Below are 10872 nucleotides of genomic sequence, written 5' to 3' on the forward strand. Positions count from 1 at the left end.
CTACCCTGTGGGAAACCATATTATAGAAAGCTCAGTAACTGAAATAGATGTCCACATTGCAGAAATGTTTCTTTTCCCTCTAACTTTACCAGAAAAAAAAAAAAAATCCAAAATACAACAAACTAAGCTCTAAAATGTGCTGAAAATAGGAAAAACATCAAGAAAACATCAACAACATAGAACATTTATTTAAATATCATAATAAGAGAAGTAGCATAATTATGAAAAGGCTCTTGTTCATAAATATTAGAAAGAAAAATCTAGCAAAGAAAATTATCAACAACATTTAAGTTTTGATATGAGAGAGAAATGTTTTTCCTTGTTAGAAAACTATAATTGAATCAAGAAGATTAGACTCACTAGTTCCTATTTAGTATTTTTTCCTGTTTGTATTTACTATTACTTTGTAGTTGTACATTCTTGTAACTTAAAGGTCTCTGTCATAATAAATAATCTGCTTCCTTAATTCATCTGCCTAGGAGTACTTAAAGTCAAAGAAAATGAGATTAAATTATCTGGATTCAGAATTCTTTAAAGATCATTTTGTCTTTATGGGAAAATGTCTCATCCTTCTTGTAATAAAAGTAATAAAAAGTATCCATGTTTTTAATAATTGGATTTTCAGGACCACAGACAGCTCTGTCTTTTTCATCAAATATTTCATGCTCAAAGGTAAAATTACACATGCATTCTACTTATACATTCTTTATTTTTAGAGTATATTTTTACTCCAAAAAAGAAGACTTGTTTGGAAATGCTAGGTTTTTAGTTAATTTTGTCCACTTAGAAGTGGACAAAATCATTTTGGGTATTCCTTCTCAATTTTAATTACTCACTTGATGTTACTTAGTACTAAGTGATACTAAGTTTACCAAGACCAAGTTTACCAAGTTTATGTTTTTCTCACATTCTTCCCTCAAAATATCCTTGATACTTTAAGGCAAAACTTTCTCTAACTGATGTTGAATGTGTGCTTAAAAGGGAGACATAGGGAAAATCAGATTAGGATTACCTTTCCCTTCAAGTTTCATGTACAGTAATGGAGATTAAAGGTGCATAAATGCTACTTAAACTCACTTCTGTACTGGAGTTTCTCCATGAGTATAAAGGGGTGTGTGTGTGTGCAGAACTCTTGGATGGAGAATTCAGGATGGGATTAAGAAGCAAAGAAAAATGTGACCAAAGAAAGTCAAAAGGCAGTTGGAAGCAGTTAGGAATAACGAACAATATCATTTAATCCAAACTCTTTCAGTTGCTATGAAAGAAACCCAAATCAAATCCAAATAAAAGAGAAATTGTTGGATATATATGGGAAAGTAGAGGAGTATGCAATTAGTGCTCATATTATATATTGTCAGAATTCTTTTACTCTCATCTCTCTTTTCTCAGCATTGGTCCACTCTCAGGAAGGTTATTACCTCATGCTAGCAAGGTGAACACCACTAGTTCTAGCATAACAACTCCTGAAAAAGATTTCAGCAAAAAATCTGGCCTGTTTTCACTGACCAATCATTGTGGTCAGGGGATGGAATACAGTGATTGATTAAGCCTGGGTCATTGCTAACTCCTGGAGCTACAGACTGAATCAGATCCAGAAGAACCACATGAACTAAGAGAAAGGAAGAAGGTCCCTAAAAGAACCATAGGGGGAATGTATGATAGGCAGGCAAAAACAATAGAGGCCTTATATTCATTTGACAGTGCTGTCATAACAAAGTACCACCAGCTGGGTGGTTTAAACATCGGAAATGTACTGTCTCAGTTCTGGAGGCTGGAAGTCTAAAATCAAAGTGTCAGCAGGGTCACTTCCTTCTGAGGGCTGTGAGAGGAGAAGCTGTTCCAGGTCCCTCTCCTTGGCTTGTAGGTGGCTGTCTTCAGGTTCACCTGTGTTTCTGTTGTGTCTAGATTTCTTCTTATAACAACACCATGTTGGATTAGAGCACACTCTAATGACTTCATTTTATCTTGATTGCCTCTCTAATCATCTGTCTCCAACGGTCACATGCTGAGGTACTGGGAGTTAGGACTTCAGTATACCTCTTCTGAGGGGAACACAATTCAATACGTAACATGCCTCTACACAAGATGTACTTTATTCCCTGGTCTAAATAGTCTCTGCTCTTAATTATTTATTTGACTGAGTCATGTCTTAGCCGGAGCATGCAGAATCTTTGTTGTGTCATGTGGGATCTTTTGCTGTGGCTCACGGGCTTCCTAGCTGTGGTGAGTGGGCTGGGTTGCTCCACGGCATGAGGAATCTTAGTTCCCAAAGTGAAAGTGAAAGTGAATTCACTTAGTCGTGTCCCACTCTTTGAGACCCCATGAACTGTAGCCTGCACAAGGCTTCTCCATCCATGGGATTTTCCAGGCAAGAGTACAATAGTGGGTCGCCATTTCCTTCTTCAGGAAATCTTTCCAACCCAGGGATTGAACCCGGGTCTCTCGCATTGCAGGCAGATGCTTCACCCTCTGAGCCATCAGGGAAGCTTAGTTCCCAATCAGGGATCAAAACCAGGTACCCTGCATCACAAGGTGGATTCTTAACCACTAGACCACCAGGAAAGTAGGTTTCTGCTCTTTTGATTTAACCCTTTGTTGTAGGAAATGCCTTTCACCTAGAAAGCCACAATGTATATTGTTTATGTGTGTGATGTATACTGAGGGTATTATATGTGTGTATGTGTATATTATATGTGTGTATGAGTGAGAGGAGATATGTGGGGTCAGGTAACTTATTTCCTGTTTTGACTTGCTGTATCATAGGAGTTACATCTGGACCTGATGAAGAGGACTGCATATGACCCAGCAGTTAGGACTTGGAGCTGGATGTGGCAGGCGGCTGAGGCTTTGGGTTGCCCTGTGGAGGAGCATGCATGTGTTCAGTATTGGCAAGACCTTTGATGACTGTTGTGTAAAGTTGTTACATTTACCTGCCCAGTGTCTTTTTTTTTTTTTTTTTCTGCTGAAATGTCTCCTACTGATGTGATGGTTGATTTGCTTGTCCTGTATTCCCCACTGCAGAGGTGTACTCATCATCCAGGCTGCCCATCAGAATACATTGTCAAGTGAGGCCCAGTGGCTGGCTCATGGTCAAACACCTTTCCCAAATAAGGCCAATCCTGTCTGTATTTAGGGGTTTGCATGAATACAGTGAGGGGGGATCGGTTTCTTTTGTAATGTCCTGTGTTAAGAAAAACCTAGCGTGGGGTTGGGGAGAGCCATCTTTACTGTAAAATAAAGTGAACATACCAAGAACAAAGCCCAGACAGTGGCAGAAAGAGGCGATGGATCCAGTGAGACAGAGTCCTCTGTTACTTAATTCCTTGGATGCAGTCATGTCTGAAATTAATGTCACCCTTTGGACTTGCCAGTTAGGATGACCAAATAAATTCCCTCTTTTCCTTGACTAGCTCAGATGCAGTTTGTGACTAGCAATGGAGTGCATCTTCTACTGCCTTAGTGCTGGAGTTGGGACTCAAAACCAGGTCTTCTCATCCCTATTTAGGGCTCTTTTCTTCATTCCATGATAGTTCATGACATAGTTTTCACTTAAAATTGATAAAATACAAACTGTGAAATGTGACAGAGATACTAGCCAGGTATCAGACCAATATTTGCAAAGAAACAAAACAGCTGTCTTCTAGAGAGGTGGAACTGTATGGCCCTGGGGAATTGGTGGAAAGCCTAACCTGGAAAATCCCATGGATGGAGGAGCCTGGTGGGCTGCAGTCCCATGTGAAAGGTCGGATACGACTAAGCGACTTCACTTTCACTTTTCACTTTCATGCATTGGAGAAGGAAATGGCAACCCACTCCAGTGTTTTTGCTTGGAGAATCCCAGGGTCGGTGGAGCCTGGTGGGCTGCTGTCTGTGGGGTCGCACAGAGTCGGACATGACTGAAGTGACTTAGCAGCAGCAGCAGCAGCAGCAGCAGCAGCAGCAGCAGCTAACTATAGAGATGGTACTAGAATACTCACGTACCAGCACATTAAGGCACTAGCTTCCTGCTGAGCCCCATGGATACATGTGATCAAAATCTTATAATCATATTAGCAGACTGGCATCAAATAGCCAAGAGGCATGGAGTCAGAGGAGCCATGAGCCTGACTTGAGATTGATACAGTAGCAAAAATTAAGATTCTATACCCTAGCTGTCTAAGTTCAGTGGCAACATCTTCGTTTGCCAGCTATTCGAATTTGGGCAAATTGATTAACCTTTCTGAGACTCTGTTTCTTTGTACATAAAATAGTACTTTCCTCACTGGGTTGTAGTAAAGATTAAAAGGGCTCCCTGGTGCCTCAGATGGTAAATAATTCACCTGCAATGCAGGAGACGTGGGTTTGATCCCTGGGTTGGGAAATGGCAACCTATTCCTGTATTTTTGCCTGGGAAATCCCATGGACAGAGGAGCCTGGTGGACTGCCTGGGAAATCCCATGGACAGAGGAGCCAGGTGGACTGCCTGGGAAATCCCATGGACAGAGGAGCCTGGTGGACTGCAGTCCATCGGGTTGCGAACAGCTGGACATGATTGAGTGACTAAGCATGCACAAAGATTAGAAAAATATATTAGTATTTCACGTATAGCACTTAGTTCAGGTTTTAACACATAGCAAAAGCTCAATCTGTATTTATTTTTGTTATGAATAGGATCTTTTTTTTTGTTATTGGCTAGAATAAACAATTGGATATGCCAACTGGAGTTCTAAGAACCTCATTAGAGAGAAACAACTACCGAAGCCCAAGGTGGATGACAGTGGCCAGGTATGTCAGGCCTGCAGGTCTATGAAGGGAGAAAGGGGATGAAGGATTGGAGCAAAGATGGCCTGAGAGAGGAGCTCTGACTAGACAGAACCCTGGCTAGGAGCAGTGTGGGGAGAGTGTAGCCTCCCTGAGAACACTGTTGCATGGCATCTGGGGAGCAGATGGGGTCATCAACCAGCCCCCCTCCTCAGGAGGTTCTCTCTTGAAGGAGGATCTGAGCAAGTCATTCCCCTGACTGCCTGCCACTCCTGGGAGCATTTTTCTGGGAGGGCTCCCTCCCTCTTGGTGTCCCCAAGACACTTACCAACCAAGGCAGAAAGGCAGCAACAGGGGTACAGCCAGCCCTATTTCTTTCTAACTATTTTTTTATCATCTTCCTGGTGGAAGCTGATAGCAATCATTTTTTGCCTGTTTTAATTTAATTTAATAATATTATAATTATTGTTATTGTTGCCATTTCCCTCCTAACTGTTTTTTCTTCCTCCATTTGGACCCTTGTTCATCTATTCTCAGCACAGACCTAGAGCTTTCTTTATGACATGTCAGATAACAGTGTCCTTTAATCAAAACACTCAAATAGCATCCATTTCACTCTGAAAACTCCCCAAGCTGGCCTGAGCCTGGCTCTGTTTGACCTCTCATTACCCTAGGACCTCCGGCCTTACTCCTTTACCCCTGTCCTCACAGCTCCAGCCACCTTCGCTTCTGCCCTATTCCTTGGTCAAGCCAGGCAAACACTGAGCTGGTGACCACTGCTTCTTTCTCCATCTGCAATGCAGATTTACTCTTTCACCTTCCTCTTAACCTTTCTGAAATGCCACCTTTCAGGGAAGCCTTCCCAGATGACCTGGTCTAAAATCTCAACTTCGCTGTCTCCTGAAAATCCTTTCCAGCTTCTCCATAGCACTTACAACCATCAAACATACAGTATTTTTCACTTATTTTGTGTATTGTCTATTTTTCCTACTAGAATGTAAGCTCTATAGGGGCAGGGATTGGGGGTCTATTTTGTCCACTGCTGTGATTTTTGTTGAACAAACAAATAAATTTTGTGAAAAGCATCAGAAGCAAAAGTGAAAGCAAAGTCGCTCAGTCGTATCCGACTCTTTGCGACCCCATGGACTATAACCCACCAGGCTCCTCTGTCCATGGGATTTTCCAGGCAAGAATACTGGAGTGGATTGCCATTTCCTTCTCCAGAAGCAAAGGAGCTATAATAAAAACCCGGGACTCTTCTGGTAAATGGAAAAAGCACGAAATTTAGAGTCAGTGAGGCTAGTCTGGTCTAGTTTCATCTCTTAACTAATTGTCAGACTTTGAAAAAGTCACTTATCCTTCATGAGCACCAGTTTCCACATCTGCAGGTTGGTGATAACAATATATATCTCGCTAATGGTGAAAGCTAATGACTATAGGAGAACAGACAGCACAGGTGTTTTTCTTGTTTCTATGGCCTGAAAGACAGTGGAAGTGTAGTGGCTGGCATGCTAAGGCGTGTGTGCACGCTCAGTCACTCAGCCATGTCTGACTCTTTGAGGCCCCGTGGACTATAGCCCATGAGGCTCCTTTGTCCATGGGATTTCCCAGGCAAGAATACTGGAGTGGGTTTCTACTTCCTACTCCAGGGGATCTTCCTGACCCAGGGATCAAATGTGCATCTCCTGCATTGCAGGTGGATTCTTTGCCACTGAGCTGCCAGGGAAGTACATACCAAGGCATGGAAATCTTTTACAGTTCCTCCAGTGACGTGTAGGGCTTCCCTGGTGGCTCAAATGGTCAAGAATCTGCTTACAATGCAAGAAAACTGGGTTCAGTTGCTGCATTGGGAAGATCCCCTGGAGAAGGGAATGACAACCCACTCCAGTATTCTTGCCTGGAGAATCCCATGGACAGAGGAGCCTGGCAGGCTACAGTCCATGGGGTCACAGAGAGTCGGACACAACTGAGAAACTAACACTTTCACTTTCCGGTGACGTGTGACATTTTGGGTTGGCTATTATTAATCAAAGGCTGGGTCTTTGTCCCAGCCCTATGCTTTTTCACTCTGGACCCCTAAGCAAGGATCAGTGCCTCGTTTATTTATTTGTAAAAAGAGGTGATGAAATTTACCACACCTAACTTGGAGTTTGGAGGAATTAGGATCAATCAAATGAAATAATTTGTGAAATCCCTTTGAAAATGAAACATCTATATGGACACAAATGATTCATGATGGTTGGTGACAAGGTTTCGTGTGTCTGATTCTAGAATTCCCAGCTGGAGTGAAAAAGGAACCTGAGAAGAGGAATCTTTACTAATAGCATTTCCATATCTTCATCTCTGCCAACACAACACCATCTCCAACTCAACCATACAACAAACTCTCCTTTGGTGTTTGCTTGTTGTTTGAAAAGCACAGACTTCATCTGACATTTGTATTTGTCTTTTTTTCAACCTTTAGAAAATCTGTTAGACCTGACCTAATTTGAGGGGGCCTGTGTATTCACGGCTGGGCTACTCTCTGATAGTCTTAAGTGGAGTATATTATGAAGAAATAGTCAGGTTGATCCTTGGCAGGAAATCTTGCTTGAAGTAATGCTATCTTGAGTTAGGTTTTCACATTAGTCAGTGAATTCACACATAGTTATAAAAAAGAATGTACTTTTCCATTCCTTTATTTAAAAGCTATATAGTTTTATGGCTCTAATTAACTTCTGGGTGCTTATACCTTTGTTTGTAAAAAGGCTATCCTTCTTGCCATCACAGCTTGCTGTCCCAAATGGACATAAACAGGGCACTGTCATGTATACATGAAAAAAAGATGACCTACATACATGATGTTACAGTAGGGTATTAAAACTACAATTTCAGCCATTTCTCCCAATTAAGGCTAACTCATCTGTGATTTCAGCCTCCCATTTGAAATAAAAGTCTGACGGTAATTGGAGCACAGAGCTATTCACCACTGTACTTCAATCTGGAAATAATTGTCTTTGTTCAATTAGGAATCTGCATTTTCATGCCAGTCTTCACAGATTATCTTGAATGGAGAATGCACTCTGATTAAGAGCTATCCTTCTTGGAATTAAAGAAAAGCAGCCTGAAGTCCTCATCTTCTTGTTGGGTTTAACATTTTTTCTCCTAGCATACTGAGAATGATATCATACAATAATTTTCTAGATGGATTTAATATAATCAAAACCTTCTAGGGAATTCATATATAGTTGTTTCTTTTTTTAATTTCAAGAACTCTTAGAGATGATTCTCTAGAGTTAGGCTTGAAAAGGTATTAATTTGTCTGAAAAATGAAAAAGTGAAAGTGAAGTTGCTCAGTCATGTCCTACTCTTTCCAATGCCATGGACTGTAGTCTGCCAGGCTCATCTGTCCATGGGATTTCCCAGGCAAGAATACTGGAATGGGTTGCCATTTCATTCTCCAGAGGATCTTCCCAAGCCAGGGATCGAACTCAGATCTCCTGCATTGCAGGAAGACTAACATCTGAACCATCAGGGAATCCCTAATTTGTCTGAGGCCTTCAGCTAATTTGTCATATTATAATAATCAGATTTCCTATGAAATAAAAATGACCGCTGTCTATTTTTTTCATTTATGGAACCACCCACTCTCTTAGGTGCTTTTAAAATACAGATTAATATATAACTCATAAAAATACTTTGAGAATCCTTAATTCTATTATCCCCATTTAATAGATGAGAACAATAAAGGTCAGAGAGTTTACGTGCTTCCCCCCACCAACAATGTCACTCAGTAACTTATTGGTAAAACCAAGAGTCAACTGTGGATCTGGCTGGCTTTAAAACCTCTAGCACTTTTTTCTTATTAAGTTAATACAGCCCGAGGAAAATAGTAAGAAGCATTCCTGTTAAAAATAATAAGATTCTATCTGCCTTTTAATGCAAAGGACACTGATTCTATCCCTGGTCCGGGAAGATCCAACATGTCATGGAGCTACTACATCCATGTGCCACAACTACTGGCCCAGCACACCAGGGCCAGTGAGACACAAATGCTCACCTACGAGCTGCACCTACTGACGCCTGCGTGCCTAGAGCCCATGCTCTGCAGCAAGAGAAGCCACTGCAATGAGAGGCCCGGACACTGCAACTAGAGGAAGCTCGCATACAGCAACAAAGACCCGCCACAGCCAAATATATAAACAAATCTTTTTTAAAAATGATAAGATTCTGATAGCTAGAACTATGAAAACACCAACACAGCAGATGTCTTTGCTATACATCATCCTGGTCCAATAATTTTGAAAGCACCTATATCCAGCCGTTCTGGATGAAAATAAAAGACCCACAATTATGAAGCCATTTTAGCACAATGACAACTTTAAAAATAATGTGAGCTACTATCCATATCATAACCTAATTTAATCCTTTCTCCAAAATGGATTTCTTTACAAACTAGACCATGTCTTTTCCATTTTTCAACCAAACATACTTATTAAATGAGAAAATGGGTGAATCATCCTTTCTCCCTCTTTCTATCTCCCTCTTTCTCATTTTTTTTTAAACAGGGGAAAGCACGAACTCACTCTCCCACTACCACAAATCACGCAGTTGAGTTTTCCACCTTTGGGGACATCGCAGGGTTTAGCACCTCCAGAGTGCAATGAATAAGCTTTGCCCTGGTGAAACCACCTTTGTGATCATGGTATCTTTCCTGCCAGGTAAGTGCTGAATCACTCTCTTGATAATTCCAGGAGGCAGGCAGGATATATGGAATCCATATATTATGGATATATGGTGTGGGTGTTTAACATATACATACAAGTCAAAAACCCCTGTGTAAGTATAAGATGTAGAACTCTGGCCAAACCTTTCATTATCCCCTTTGGAAACATTATACAGGTATTGTAAATCTCCACCTTTGAAGCAAAGTAATTCCTTTTCTTTAATAATACTCTGGTAAACGTACCCAGGAGGGTTACCCATTCTTCTCTGTCTTTGACCATGCCGTTTCATAATGATGAGGAGAAGAAAAGACTTATTTAAGCACCTGGATGGAAAGTGATAGCTAACCCAACTTTTCTTTTTGAAAATATAGCGTTAGTATTTGAGTGTGTGTGTGTCAAATGGGACTGATATGCGCGGAGGGTGGGAGCCATCACTTGTACATTTCATGCTGAATCTGGTTCTGACTTTGGATTGTTTGGGGCTGTGGGTTGGTGGGAGGGATGTAGCATGTTCTGTGTTTATCAGTCTGTTCCATAGGCTATGGCAGGTGTGGAGATTACTTTCCAATAATGCCTGGAAGCAATATTCCCCCACCTTCACAGGAACTTGCCATCTGGCTCTGAGGGCCAGAGATAATTCAGTCTCTAAATGAGCTCAGTTTTAGGTCCTCCAGAGCAAAAACTGATAAATGAGTGAGATTACCCTGTTTTATGGCAGTGTCAATAACACACCAGCATTGGCCCCTCAGATGCCTTCAGAAAAGAAAGTGAAGCTTTTATTGAATTAACCGTCTCAAACCAAAGCACATTACTGAAGGGCTTAGGAGAGGGAGTTGCCAAACTTTATACATATACATAGAAAATACATTTGCATAGTATGTAGATATTTTGTATGCAAGCCTTGGTTTCATGAAGTGAAATGCCAGAGTCAATTTTGGCCTTGTACGTTCTAAAATGAATAATTTTACCCATTAAAATTTTCTTCCCAGAAAAAATGGTGGCTAAAGCTGAAAATTTACTAAGCTGCCTAGATAATAAACTCTTTGGCTGGAGAAAACATAGGTGAAAAGAAGATATAAAACTGTGACATTAACAATTTAGACCAAAAGACAAACCTTGGAGAAAAAGAGATCTTTTCCTTTCTGCTCTAATTATCTGAACCAGCTGTCAAAATTGATCAAATTGATCAGATAATACCTTAAATCTCCATTTGGATTTGTCCCTGTGGCCATTACCATCTTGGGATGGTTGTTTTGTATAAACAGCATCAGGTTGAAGAAAATTATGATTTGATGAGAAGAATTGGAGATGCTTGGAATGCATAGCATCCAGCATGGCCCTGCTTCCCAGGGTCCCCTGAGATTATGTGTAGCAATGACAAGATGACGTAATTAAATTAAGTGGCATGGCAAAAAGTAAGAAAGTA

At 40.9% G+C, this 10872-nt stretch overlaps 1 non-coding gene across 1 annotated transcript; it reads right to left on the minus strand.

Annotated features, from left to right (window-relative positions):
- Window positions 1-9284: 9284 nt before the first annotated feature.
- On the minus strand, window positions 9285-9448 carry LOC128049055 (U1 spliceosomal RNA). Its single transcript, XR_008199433.1, has one exon. It is a non-coding gene; the product is annotated as a U1 spliceosomal RNA (small nuclear RNA).
- Between the last annotated feature and the right edge of the window lie 1424 nt (window positions 9449-10872).

The sequence above is a fragment of the Budorcas taxicolor genome, chromosome 5 (assembly GCF_023091745.1).
Source record: "Budorcas taxicolor isolate Tak-1 chromosome 5, Takin1.1, whole genome shotgun sequence".
Classification (NCBI taxonomy): Eukaryota; Metazoa; Chordata; class Mammalia; order Artiodactyla; family Bovidae; genus Budorcas; species Budorcas taxicolor.